The 13,476-nt window shown below is 41.6% G+C and overlaps 1 pseudogene; it reads right to left on the minus strand.

Moving 5' to 3' along the window:
• The window catches only part of LOC144223948 (trifunctional enzyme subunit beta, mitochondrial pseudogene), a 17,441-nt pseudogene extending 5,432 nt beyond the window's left edge, over positions 1 to 12,009 (minus strand).
• Between the last annotated feature and the right edge of the window lie 1,467 nt (positions 12,010 to 13,476).

Here is a 13,476-nt window from a genome sequence, read left to right on the forward strand (position 1 = left end):
GAAAAAAAAAAAAGAAATGTGTTCCTGACAGAGTGCCTGTGTAGCTCAGCTGGTTGAGCGACTGACTGAGTTTCAGCTCAGGTCACGATCTTAGGGTCGTGTGATCAAGCCCTGAGTTGGGCCCCTCTTTGAGTGCAGAGCCTGGTTGAGTCCCTGTCTCTCTCTCTCTCTCTCTCTCTCTCTCTGTCCCTCTTCCCCACTCATGGTCTCTCTCTAACAGAAGGAAAAAGAAAAACTAGTGTGTTCGTGGGGAGATATCAGCACCATACTGGTGTTCAGTGTCTACTTCCTGTAATAAAGCATCCATTTCCCCCAAGCTGAAGATTCCTCTCCTGTACCTGAACCCACAGCACGTGTGGGCATCCATCTCTGCACATTTGCTTCACCCCTGAGGACATCAGGGCAGGTGGAAGTCATAGTGTTCCTCCCCCTGGCTGTGCTGTGAGTAACAACCTTTCCTTCACTCTGACCCGAGATCTCATGTCTTCTGCCAACATCCATGAAATGGCGGCCGGGAGCTTGTTGACTTTCAAGGAGGGAAAAATCTAAAACGCTTCAGTTCTTGATGTGTGTAGGTGTCAGCAGCCTTAGATACTGAGTTTGAGAGGCTTATATGGCACTTAGGAGTGAGCATTCTTAGTATTTAGAAGTTTCACTTTGTCACAGTATTCTCTGTTTCTCTTGGCAAAGATGTCTTTTTTAAAACGTATTATTTATTTATTTTGAGAGAGAGAATACATATGAGCACAAATGGGCAAGGGGCAGGGAGAGGGAGGGAGGGAGAGAGAATCCCAAGCAGGCTCCACACTCAGCGAGGTGCCCAACACGGGGCTTGATACTACAACCATGAGATCATGACTTGAGCCAAAATCAAGAGTCAGTCACTCGACATACTGAGCCGCCCAGGTATCCCTCTTTGCAAAGACTTTCAAATCCACTGAATCTATGTTGTTTTCTACTACTTCCATTTTTAGATGATTTTTAAAGCTTTTATTTTTAAGTGATCTCTACACCCAACATGGGGCTCAAACTCACAACCCTGAGATCAAGAGTCACACATGCTTTACCAACCGAGCTAACCAGGTGCCCTTACACTACTTGCATTTTTCATTGTAATCATCCATAATCAGCTCCTTGGTTCTTTGTAAAAAATTGTGTGTGGGGGTACATATATACATACAAACCAAGTTTTATATTTTGTTTTCTGCAAATCAGAGGGATTTCTTTTATTTTCTTCTCAATACTAATTAAAGCAGTTCTTAAAGTTAGCAGTTGCACATTAGGCTAAACAAGGAGCATTTTTTTTACAAATCCCAATGCCTTCCTGGAACAGTGTCACAAAATCGCTTATTAAATCTCCTAGTGCAATTTTTAATGTGTTTCCTAAGTTTATTTTATTTATTTATGTTTATTTATTTTGAGAGAGAGAGAGAGCACGTGCTAGCTCATTCACATGAGCAAGGGGAGAGTAGAGAGAGAGAGGGAGAGTGAGAATCCCAACCAGGCTACACACTCAGTGCGTGCCTGATGTGGGGCTCCAGCCCACGGACTGTGAGATCATGGCCTAAGCAGAAATCAAAACTCAGATGCTTCACTGACCGATCCACCCAGGCACTCCAACGTGTGCCCAAATTTTAAAACCACTGGACTAAATTTGCAAAATGAGATGTCCTTGCCATGCCTCACTTGTGTGCTTCTTAAACTTTAAGACATGTACAGATCACCTGGTGATCTTGTTAGGTTTTAGACTGTCATCGTCTGGAGTGGTAGCTGTTAATTTGCACCAAGTCTGCAGTTGAAGCTATTGTTCCCGCTCCAAGATGAAACTTTGAGAAGCAATATCATAATGGTAATTCCGGCCAAAGAAAGTTAAAGCAGAGTTATATATGTGTAAAACATGACCCAAGAATCAAACGTTTCACCTACAGAGATGTAGAACGTGCTTTTTAAATGACCTGTTTTTGGTAAGAGCACTGAGCAAAAATGGGAATCTAAGAAAACGAGCAAAGTGTCTATGCCAGGAAGTCAGTAAATCGTCACTGCCTATCTAATGCTTTGAGTTTATTTACCTCAATCAGTGTCTGCCACAGAAGAAAGCTCACAGAATGGGAAAGTTGGAACCGACCGAAGGCCCCCCTGCCTTGCCTTGGCATTTATGTAGCTGAAAGGGGCCATTACTCTAGGAAATGTTCACTTCCTGAGGCGTGATCTTCATTAGAACCACATTGTCACTTCAGTCATGTTTCTTTAGGACGCCATCCTGGAGAGACAGACATTGAAGTGAATTGTGCCGTGACACCCTTACCATGTGGGCCATGAAAGGTTGTCTTAGTGAGGGTTTAGAAGCAGAATAATTGAAACACTGGGGCACTATCAGCTTTAGACATACCTTTTCTGTACATGTTAACCCTAAACAGTGAGTCAAGTTCGAAAGGCAATGAAAACCACAAATGACATGTTGTAGCTCAGATCTCTCTCTCTCTCTCTCTCTCTCACTCACACACACACACACATGCACGCACGCACACACACGAGACAAAGATGAATACACAAGTATAACGCCAGGTATGGGTATGTCCAAATGTAAATAATAAAGTAAGCATGTATGTTAACCCAGGGACACACATATATGTATCTTCATTGGTGGAATGTAACTCAAGCTTGGAATATAGCAGTGACAGTGAACGTGTTATTCAAACGATGGATAACATTGTATAATATGTTGGTGCCAGGCTGTACCTTTAGAAGGCCTAAAACTTCTATAAGGCTGCAAACCTGACATGGAAAGTGCAATGGAGCCCTTTAGGATTGAAATAATTGGACAGCTGTATAACCAGTTGTGATAGGAGCTTATGTCAAGGGTCAGTGTCCGGGGAGCTCATATGGAGAATGTTTTTTTTCCTTCCCTCCCCTCCCCTCCTTCCCGCCCTCACCTCTCCCCTCCCCTCCCCTTTCCTCCACCCAGGGGGCTCATATGGACAATGTTTTTTTTCCTTTCCTCTCCTTTCTTCTCCTTTCCTCACCTCTCTTCCCTTCCCCTCCCCTCCCCCCTCCCCCTTCCCCTTCCTTCTTACCTATTTGTTTGTTTGTTTAATTAATCTCTACACCCAACATGGGGTTCAAGCCATGGCCTCATGATCAAGAATCTCATGTTCTTTCGACTGAGCCAGCCAGGTGACCCTGGAAAATGTTTTCTAAACAAAAACTCACAAGAAACCTTCACCACAAATGATAAGCAATAGAAGACCACTTTCTGTGACAAATAGAGCATAGAGAGTCTTACTTGCTGAGATTTTGACAAGAAATGGCAATGAAATAGTATTTATATGTATGAACACATACATATATGAGCATATATGTATGTATATGTACAAATAGGTATGCACTGGGTATACACACATAACAGGTGTTTTTACATGTGCAACTTTTGAATTTTCACAAGACCCTGTGAGGCACTCTATGGAACTGAGGCATGGGTCGGCTTTAGCTCAAGCGGTTACTTCGCGACTGGTTACTTCTGTGGAACTGAGGCAGTAGAGAGTCTGAGAGCTTAAATAATTTACAAGGTATCATGCAGGTAGTAAGTGGCAGAGGGAGAAATCAACCCCCTAAGTTGTTTTTTTAATAAGTGAATTTAGTGCTAGATGTCCACTACTATTTAGACCGAGAATGGCTTCCTACACCCTGGGTGCTTATATGCTATTAACTAATGCAAAAAGGGGACCTATTGCTTAAGAAAAAGGAAAAGGAAATTAATAGTCTCCCATGCTTATTCCAAATGGGCAGTACTTTCCTTAAAAATAATTTGCTTTTTGTCCAGGATGGTATTTGTGGTGAGCATTTGTTTCTGACCCTACACACGATGCTCATAGTTAGGTATGAGGGTCCTCAGTTTGTCTGTGAGGAAACTGGGCCCGCGAGAGGTTAATCTGTCCCCTGGTAAAACACCTAGCAAGTGTGACAGAGCCCCTGCCCATGTTGCTGCTCTCTAGACTGTGTGCTGCCTCTTCCTGGGCCTCTGGTGTGAGCTCCATGACACCTGTGTGCCTTTTCCTGCAGAGAACACACCCGTTTCCATCTCTCCTTGGCCCCGCCCCGCCCCCCTGGCCATAGTTGTGTCCTCATCTCCAGTCCCCATCGCCAGCTCTGTACCTGGATTCCGGCAATGTGTCTGTCTGTGGACAGCTAGCACTTCTCTTTCCGCTTCGTCGCCCTAACACATTTTGCGAGAAAGCAGTTGCTTTGGTGCCCTGCATTCACCCAAAGACAGTGGGGGATCCAGAGCCTCAGTTCAAATCCAAATGAGATGGCTGGGCTCCGCGTCCTCTATCGCATGTCTTCCAACACGGGCCCGCTCAGAGGAGTTCTCTGTGATTAGGAAGAAGCGATGCCCGTGTCAGGTTGTCGCATTCCTACTCTCTGAAGCCATGATGTGGACAGTTGTGTGGCCGGCAGCCACAGACCTCAGTGTGCCGCGCCCTGCTCGCAGCCCTGGGAGGGCTCTCCTCCTTTCTAGCGGACAACTTTCTCTTTCATTTCTGTTTTTATCCTATTGTACTAACGGACTTGGTTGGACAGTGGTCTATAATTATTCGAGTGATCCCTTTGTGCATCCAAAGGACACATCCTTGCCTAGCAGTCCCACGATTGAAATAGTGCAGCGGTCAGAATAGAAGACTCCCAGGGGCCTGAAAATGGATAAATAGTCAGTTCCCAAGCTTGGTCCTGCATGGAATACTTTGACCTCAACTCACCTGTAACGCAAGCCTGTTTGGATGCCGTCATTGGAAGGGTTTGGTCTGCAGGTGTGAGGAACGGCTTGGAGTATCATTTTACTGCCCCGGCTGGTACATATTTCTATGGGGTGGCTCTCGTGTTAAATATTAACGAAAAGAGTCGAGAAGGCATGAGATGAAATTGGCTGGAAACCCAGTGAGTATTCATTAAACTCAGTGACGTTCTTTGCTAGGTAACATGTGACTAACCAGGACAGTATTTTTGTTTTCATTCGGTTCTCAGATGAATAATAAATGTCGATAGCAATGTCTGGCCAAATTGGGCTTCTTCAGTGGTGTCATGAAAACTTCTGCCCCTGGCAGAAACTTAGCCTTTTTGGGCTACTATAAACAGGTACCATGGACTTGGTAACTTAATAAACAACAGATTTTCATTTCTCACAGTTTGGAAGGCTACGAGTCCAAGATTAAGGCACAGGTAGATTCAGTGTCTTGTGAGAGTCCATTTTCTGGTTCATAAATGACTCTCTTCCTCTTATGTCGTCACATTGCTGAAGGGTTGGGAATCTCTCTGAGATCTATTTTATAAGGGCACTAATCCCATTCTGAGGGCTCTACCCTCATGACCTAATCACCTGCCACAGGCCTCATGTCTAAATACCAACCCCCTGGGGAAAAGTGTTTGGAGGTGGATTTTGGTCACAAATATTCATGCTGTAGCACTTCTTAAGACCTTGATGGCTTCTCAGCACCATCTTGAAGGAGGATATACGATAAACACAGGTAATGGATTGGGAAGCCTACAGTGTGTAGTGATTAGAAACCTCATTTTCCCCAGCTCAAAATGTCCTGGAATGGTAGAGCCTGTCTCCCTGTTGTCTACTGGGGGCCACGGCAGGGCTCTCTGAAAAAAACAATTCTCACAATGGCTTAAGGTCTCACGTGGTTTGGGAAGGATACAGAGATATTGCCTGAGGGTTGTGACATCACAGGTTGGGGGAATGGGGTGTGGCTCATCTGAGCCTATGTGTGACATATGGAGAATCTAGAAATTTATGTAAGTGTAACGAGCATCTATGGAGGTGCTGAGAAGCTTGCAGGGTCCACAGAGGCTGGAGAGAGAGAGAGTGAAGGCTTCTGTGTACAGGCTTGGGGAGCAGGCATGCTTACCACATCCTCCCAGCAGTATAGGCGACACACGTATGACTGAGCCCAGGATCCAGACACAGGTTTCTTCTGCTGCAGAGAAGAGTGAGGATTCAGGGAAGCAAGGTGGATCGAGGTCTTCCTTCTCCCGAACACCATGAGGTCATGGTAGTTCACCAATGGACACGGATGTCATAGTGCAGAGAAGCATCAGGTAGTGGGAATATGACAGACTGAGCCCTTCCCCAGAAGACCAAGCCATGTAAGAGACTGAATGGAAGAAACTATCCTGCTCAGCTTTGATCGGTTGACAGTGTGTGATCATCTCCTTCTCTTAATGAGGTGGGAAAGATTAGATCTGCTTTTCAATAAATCAAGAAGGCATAAAATTTCTTTGCACATCAGAGCATAGAATGAGAACATTTTCCAATGGGGAAGAGAAAATGGGATGTAGATAGATGCCTAATCTCATTCTCTGCTATTATGCAACTAGGGAAAATATGAATCAACAAGTTGCTTTTTCTATAAAGCCTACACAGTAGCCTTGGCATTTAGGTCACTTTTGGTGAGAGGTTGAAGAGAATTGAAGGTTTGGTTGTATTCTGTGCTTCTTACAGGAACAGAAGAAAGACAGCCCTGAAGACCTGTGTGGGGATAATTCTGTCTATGCTGGAGAGTGAGTTCTAAGGCTTTCCTTGGCTGAGTTTACCAATGCACCTCCGTTCTTGTTCAGTATAGCTCTCATGCAGACTTTATGACAGAAATACCGCAGTGCGGACCATGAGGGTGAACACTTAGGGTTGTATTATTAAAAACATATTTTTGCTAGAGAATTTACCAAAATGAAATGTCTTGCTCCTATTGCTCTTAGGAGGAATCTGACTAGTTTACAACATCACAAGCACAGAACTTTGGAAACAGAGTAATTTATCTGGGCATATCAGTGGGGCTTGCACGCAGATTTCTTTCCTATGGTGTCTTTTTAAAATGGCATCGCTTGTATACAAAAATAGTCTTTTGAGAGACTTGCGCATGTATTTAACTTAAACATCGGATGATTTCAGGGCTGTTTTTTTATTCCCCTAAAGGTTTAATTGCCATGGGAATCTATTCCATCGTCAACATCATAGTTGCAAGAAGAAGTCCTTTATTTTCCCAGATCCATGCTGGGGAAATATTCCATTTTGACCACCTCCCGATTAGAGGGGAGTCATAAGGGCCGTGTGCAATTTTAAGTTTTAATAATTGTGGATGAACGGAGGATTGATGCAGATACCTTAGTCTGATTGTTCATTCATCAAAGCCCAATTCTCTGGAGGAACTCAGGGTCAAGTTCACAAACTCAATTTACAAAATTGCTCTGCAGCATCCAGGGAGCATTTTCACTAAGTTAGAAACTTGTAAACCTGAAACTTGGAAACTTCAGAAGAATGAGTAAGGTATTTGCTCTTAATGGAACATGCATTTATGCATAGAATGAGATTGTTTCAATCATATGCACACATGAGGTTTTTAAAGCTGAAGGGAACCCAATAAATACCACAGGCAGAACAACCTATCTAATATAATGCTGGGGATTTCTTGATGGATTAGGTTCCAAAAATATTTTCCTTACCCTGAAAAACATTACAGTATTATTTTCTTATAAAAGTCTTTTTTACAGGTTTCTCTTTCACGTCCTTCCTCTATCAGTAATGAGGTTTAAGCTATGAGAGGAGGGGTACCTGGGTGGCTCAGGTGGCTAAGTGTCTGACTTCAGCTCATGGCATGATTTTATGGTTTCTGGGTTCGAACCCAGCGTCAGGCTCTATGCTGACAGCTCAGAGCCTGGAGCCTGCTTCAGATTCTGTGTCTCTGCCTGTCTCTCTTCAACTCCCTTGCTCGTGTTCTCTCTCTCTCTGTTTCTCATAAATGAACATTTTTTTAAGAATACCAGAGAGATGTAGTTCATAAATAAGTCATAGCTCTCACTGTGGAAATCTAGCTCTTAATAAAAAGATATGAGAGGAGAAGTCCAGGGGAACCTGGGTGGCTCAATGGATTAAACATCCAACTCTTGATATCACTCAGGTCATGATCTTGTGGTTGTGACATCAAGCCATGGGTCAGGCTCTGTGCTGAGTGGAGCCTGCTTGGGAGTCTCTCTCCCTCTCTTTCTAACCCTGGCCTGGACGCTCTTTCTCAATTAGTAAATAAAACTTAAAAAAAGAAAGACTCAAAAGTTAGTCCATGTCCCTTATTTTTTCTGTTGGTTACCAATTATCCCGTCACATTAATTCATGAGTCCCCAAGTTAGGGCATTGCTACCTCTATTTATATCACATTTCCATACATGTATCAGCGTGTTTCTGGACGAGTCTGTTTATTCTTTCCAATGATGAATTGTCATTTTGAACCAACAATTGTATTTAACTGTAGAATGTATCTAAGTCTACCGTAAGGTGTAAACTTCTAGCATGTTTAACTTTACGAGGTACCGTAGATTTTATGGTAAACCATAATTTTAGAAAATATTTATTCTACATCATTTCTGGTACCCTTAAATGCCATAAACTTTTATATTGATCTTATTGTAGCCCAACCTGGTAAATTCTCACAATAATTGGTATGCTGATGCTCTGGGGTTTTCCATGCAGCAATCATTTCATCCACAAGGCATTCATTTGTTTTCTTTCCAATCCTTTTCTTTTCAATTTGCACATGCATTTATTTTGTTATTACATAGTATGTGTTCTTCCCTGCATAGTACAACAGGAATGATTTCTGTCTTGCATTTGCTCTGAATTATACGTCCGTAGTAGTTTTTTAGGTAAGATGGTTACTTCTTTTCCTATTTCACTAATGGCCGGTATCATGAAAGAGTGTTGAGTTGGAAGTTTACTAAATTTTCTCTTGGGAGACTCTGAGGTTTTTTATTAAAAAAGATAAAATGTATAGCTTGTAAGCAATAATAAGGTAGGTGTGTAATATTATGAGTTCATTCCAGTCCTTCTGAAGATTAAAATTAACCTGTTTTTAAGAAGATACTGTTGAATAGATATATATATATAAGGATTAATTTGGCAATTAATCCTTAGAAATTATGGTGTGGTTCATACTTTATCAGGACACATTATTGATAATTTGTTACTGAATTATGAGACATATTGCTTCCACCTTACAGTTTGTAATACTGAAATGGATTGGGTTAGTGGTAACATTAAGATCACACCATGCATAATAATTTATCTGTTATCTTGGGGCACCTGGGTGGCTCAGTCGGTTAAGTGTCCGAACGATCTCACGGTTCGTGGGTTTGAGCCCCGCATCAGTCTCTGTGCTGAACGTTTGCTCAGAGCCTTGAGTCTGCTTCAGATTCTATGTCTCCTTTTCTGTCTGCCCTTCCCTCGCTCACACTCTGGTCATTCTGCCTCTCAAAAATAAATAAATGTAAAAAACTTTTTTTTTAATTTATCTGTTATCTTGAATGACGCTGATAAATATTCATAGAAATACAAAATTTCAAGAATGGCATGTCTTGTATAAATTTGTTACAGTATAATGTTAATGTAGTATCCATACAGATTACATGCGTTTCCTGAGAGGCACCTGTCCCATAAAAAGTTAGCGAATGTCCCAAGATGCTGTTGTGGAGGGACACAATGGACATTGCACAGACCAGAACCGTGTCATTGGACGGAATCAGGTGGCTGTGTCCAGGTCGAATCATGGGATAAATAAGGTTGACTTCACGTCTGCAGTTCACATGTAGCTTCTGGGTGAGCCTGCTACATGCTTTCCAGTTGGGGCCGCTAGTGTGTACTCGTTCTCTCAAATTTCCAGTCCTGCTGCGGTGTGCTTCCGTGGCTGGTGTGACACATCCTCTTCCTGTGAGAATCCCCCAAGGTGCCTTTCGGAAAAGAATGTGCACAAATTCAGATCACATGTACAAGCATCACTTCCCAACATGTCTGCTGTTTCATAGTGAAATGAAGACTTCTGATCTTCAGGGTGAGAATATGATCTCCAAGCAGGTTTTTGGTCATCACATTCTGAAATCCTCCGTAATTAAATGGTTATCAGGTCTCAACTGGACCCCCATTTAAATCATTTATTTATTGGATATTTTAATCTGTCTGTTTTGTTCAACTCACGAGTCGCTGAGTCTTCTCCAGAATGACATGAGAACTTTCAGTGAGGGTCCATTTGGACAATATCATTGTCTCTGCTAATTAGCAATGAGAACTCTCTGTTCACTTAGAATAGGCAGTTATTTGTTTGCAAGAATTGAGTTCATATTCTTTCCAATTTGTTTCATCTTGTTAGGAGGAATTCAAGTTTGCTATTCGGACAGGTGCTCGACTCCCAGGCTTGTGATGCCATTTTGCCTCTGGGAAGATACCGCCATTGTGCATGTTTAATGTTAAAGTATGGGTGACTGTTCCTTTGGGACAGAAAAATGTCCATCTATTTTGTGCAAAAAGAGGCCAGAACAGAGATTCCGTTAGCTCCTTTGACTTTGCTGGCATAGCACCCTTGTTTACCAAGAAAATAATGTATTTAAGAGAACTCTTGAGTTGAAATGAAATTCTCAGGGATTTCCTGAGGTTCTGATTTTAACATCTTCTGAAGAACAGTGGTGACTTGAGGTCCTCAACGTGTTCCTTTAGATCATTTAAGTGACGATGCTTAGCACGCCTCATTCCTCATTTCTGTGGTCTTTCTTTATACGTTATTTTAGTATCACACATTTGCATGCTAATAGCAACAGCCTCAGATGGAGACCCTCTTTCATGATACAGGCATTTTCTAGGGTAAATTAGGGCTCAGGGATTAAAGCATTATATGTGAGTAAGCTCCCTCCAACATTTTCCCAGGGAGAAATAGATGCCATCTTAGTCCTAAGAGTTTTAAACATGAAGAATTCAGATTTAGTTTAGAAAGCTACCGCTCTCTGCTTTGGCCATAATCCCAACTTTGGGATTGTTTCTATGTATATATAGTTTCCTACTAACCAATGACCTATTTCGTGAAGCTTACCAGTGGGATTTTTTCTAATAACGAATGGTGGTAGAAATAGACTTAAATTACACTCAGGACTGAGAGAGAAAAAGACAGAGACAAAGTTTCTTCTCTTCATTTTTAGCCAGTGTGCCTGGAGCTCAGGGCCAAGTTAGATTCCAGAACTTATTTTTTTAAATGTAAGTGTTCACTCTTATTCTAACTTCTTGGCTTTTGCCTTCTTACTCAGTTCTTAGTGGTTTGGGATTTCCAGTATCCAAATCATTTATTATTGAGCATTTTCAAATATTTGTACTATAAAAGATTAAAGAGATCACTTTATAGTTTTACAGTAAAGTTAAGATCGCTTTACGGTTTTTTTAAACTTAACCTAACCTTCATGTATTCAAGAGTGCTAGCCCAGACATCGACAGCAGCAAATGTTTTCTGTTTGGGACCAGAAAGTAAATACTTTGGGCTTGGGAGGGGTGGGAGTCTTGTGATCTCCAGTGTAACTACTCAGGTTGGTTGATGTAGAGTGGAATTAGCCACAGGCAACACTTAACCAAACAGGCAAGGCTTTGTCCAATAAACCTTGATGTAGAGACACAAAGTTTTGAATTTCATATAATTTTCACATGCCATGGCATAATTTCCTTCTTTTAATTTGTTCCCTGATGATTTAAAATGCAGAACCCATTCTTAGCTTGTGGGCTGTATGAAAGCAGGCAGTGGGCAATGAGTCACAGAAGCCCATTCTGAGTCAAATCCAGTATCAAACCTGATGAATTGAGCTGCCCATTTTGGGTCATACCTAGTGCCTACCTTGAAGAGGTGCTTATTCTGGATTGTAGACAGTGCCTACCTTGAGGAGATGTCCATTCTGGATTATACTGAGTATCTACTTGGATTGGGTGCCTATCTTGAAGGAACGCCCATTCAGAATCGTAGCTACAACCTACCCCTGAAGAGGTCCCCATTCTGTATTGAAGCCAGCAGGTGCTTTAACAGATGCCCATTCTGGATCATAACCAGTATCGAACTTGACAGGGTGCCCATTCTGGATCAAACTCAGTACTTCACTTGAAAGGGGTACCTTGTCTGGATTGTACCCTGTACTCTTGAAGAGGTGCCCATTCTCGATCATACCCAATACCTAACTTGAAAGGATACCCTGACAATCTTGCATTCAGTACCATGAGTTTCTCAGACATCTGGACAAAAGCGTCAAGACACATATACATTGTCTCATGTATTTAGACTGAGAGGACATTTTTGTTTGTGTCATTGAGGGAAAGTACATGGGAGTATTTACTAGTATTAATGAACAGGTTTCAAAAAGGTAAACCGCATATGAAATAACACAGGCAGATCCCTTTTATTGATTTTGGATAACTAAATTGGTATTCAGTAACACCAAAAAGCAGACTGGTGATTAATTAGGGTGATGATTTTTTTTCATAAAACAAATCGTTTAGGTTTACTTAATGATAAACTCATTCTGCCTTTAAAAAAAGGTATGACCATTTTCACGAATACATCGCTGTTGCATGTTTTTTGGGAAATTTTTCAACAATCTTGTGATACATGTGGATTTCCGACAAACCCAGAGTGATAAAGTTTAACATTCACTTTTTATTTTTTTAACATTTATTTGTTGAGAAACAGAAACAGACACATAATGTGAGCAGAGGAGGGGCAGAGAGAGAGAGGGAGACACAGAATCTGAAGCAGCTCCAGACCCTGAGCTGTCAGCACAGAGCCCGACACAGGGTTTAAACCCATGAAACTGTGTGATCCATGACCTGAGCCGAAGTTGGACTCTTAACCTCTTGAACCACCCCGGTACCCCCACTTAACATTCACTCTACTATCACTAGAAATGTGTCTTCTAGCACCGCTGTGGGATGCTTCTCAAATATCACCAAGGCTTTCTGATGACAATTTCAACAAAATCTTCTCATTTCTCATCACATATAATGGAATAATACTGGCAGGCCCATGATGGATCACTTAAAGCTATGGATATTGTGTCCCCAAGTCCCGATGGGGAAGGCTGGTATAACTTTTTCAAAACTTGCCTCTGATGATCAAATTTGTTTAAAGATTGCCATCCAGCCCCTCTACTTAATGAGCATGTATTGATTACCCATTGTATGCTAGACTTTGTGCCTGGCTCTACAGAAATAAGTATTTCTGCTGTTCTCTTTCACATAAGTAATTAACATGGAAATAGGTTCTTCATTAATTTGAATTTCATCTTTAAAAAGTGTTGGGTTTGCTACTGAGTCCAGTTTACTATTATACTACGCTTGTATAAATCCATACCAATCTCGATCTGCCAACTTCGGATAACACAGCGAGCACGTGGATTTAAATGTCAAGGTTTGTGAAACTCTCCAAATGATATGTTCAACATTGCTTAAGCAAAATTCATTTTAAAGTTATATTTTGCCATATATAACCAAATTGTGCAATATGTTAACTGCAAACACTTTCAATTAACTCAACCCTTAAAAAGTAAGACTATAAGATGAAATAAATTAAAGCTGATTATTTCAATATGCACTTTTCAGCGTGACTTTAAGTCTGGCATTTACACCCAGGTAACAGA

Source organism: Crocuta crocuta, unplaced genomic scaffold (genome assembly GCF_008692635.1).
Source record: "Crocuta crocuta isolate KB4526 unplaced genomic scaffold, BGI_CrCroc_1.0 scaffold221, whole genome shotgun sequence".
Lineage (NCBI taxonomy): Eukaryota > Metazoa > Chordata > Mammalia > Carnivora > Hyaenidae > Crocuta > Crocuta crocuta.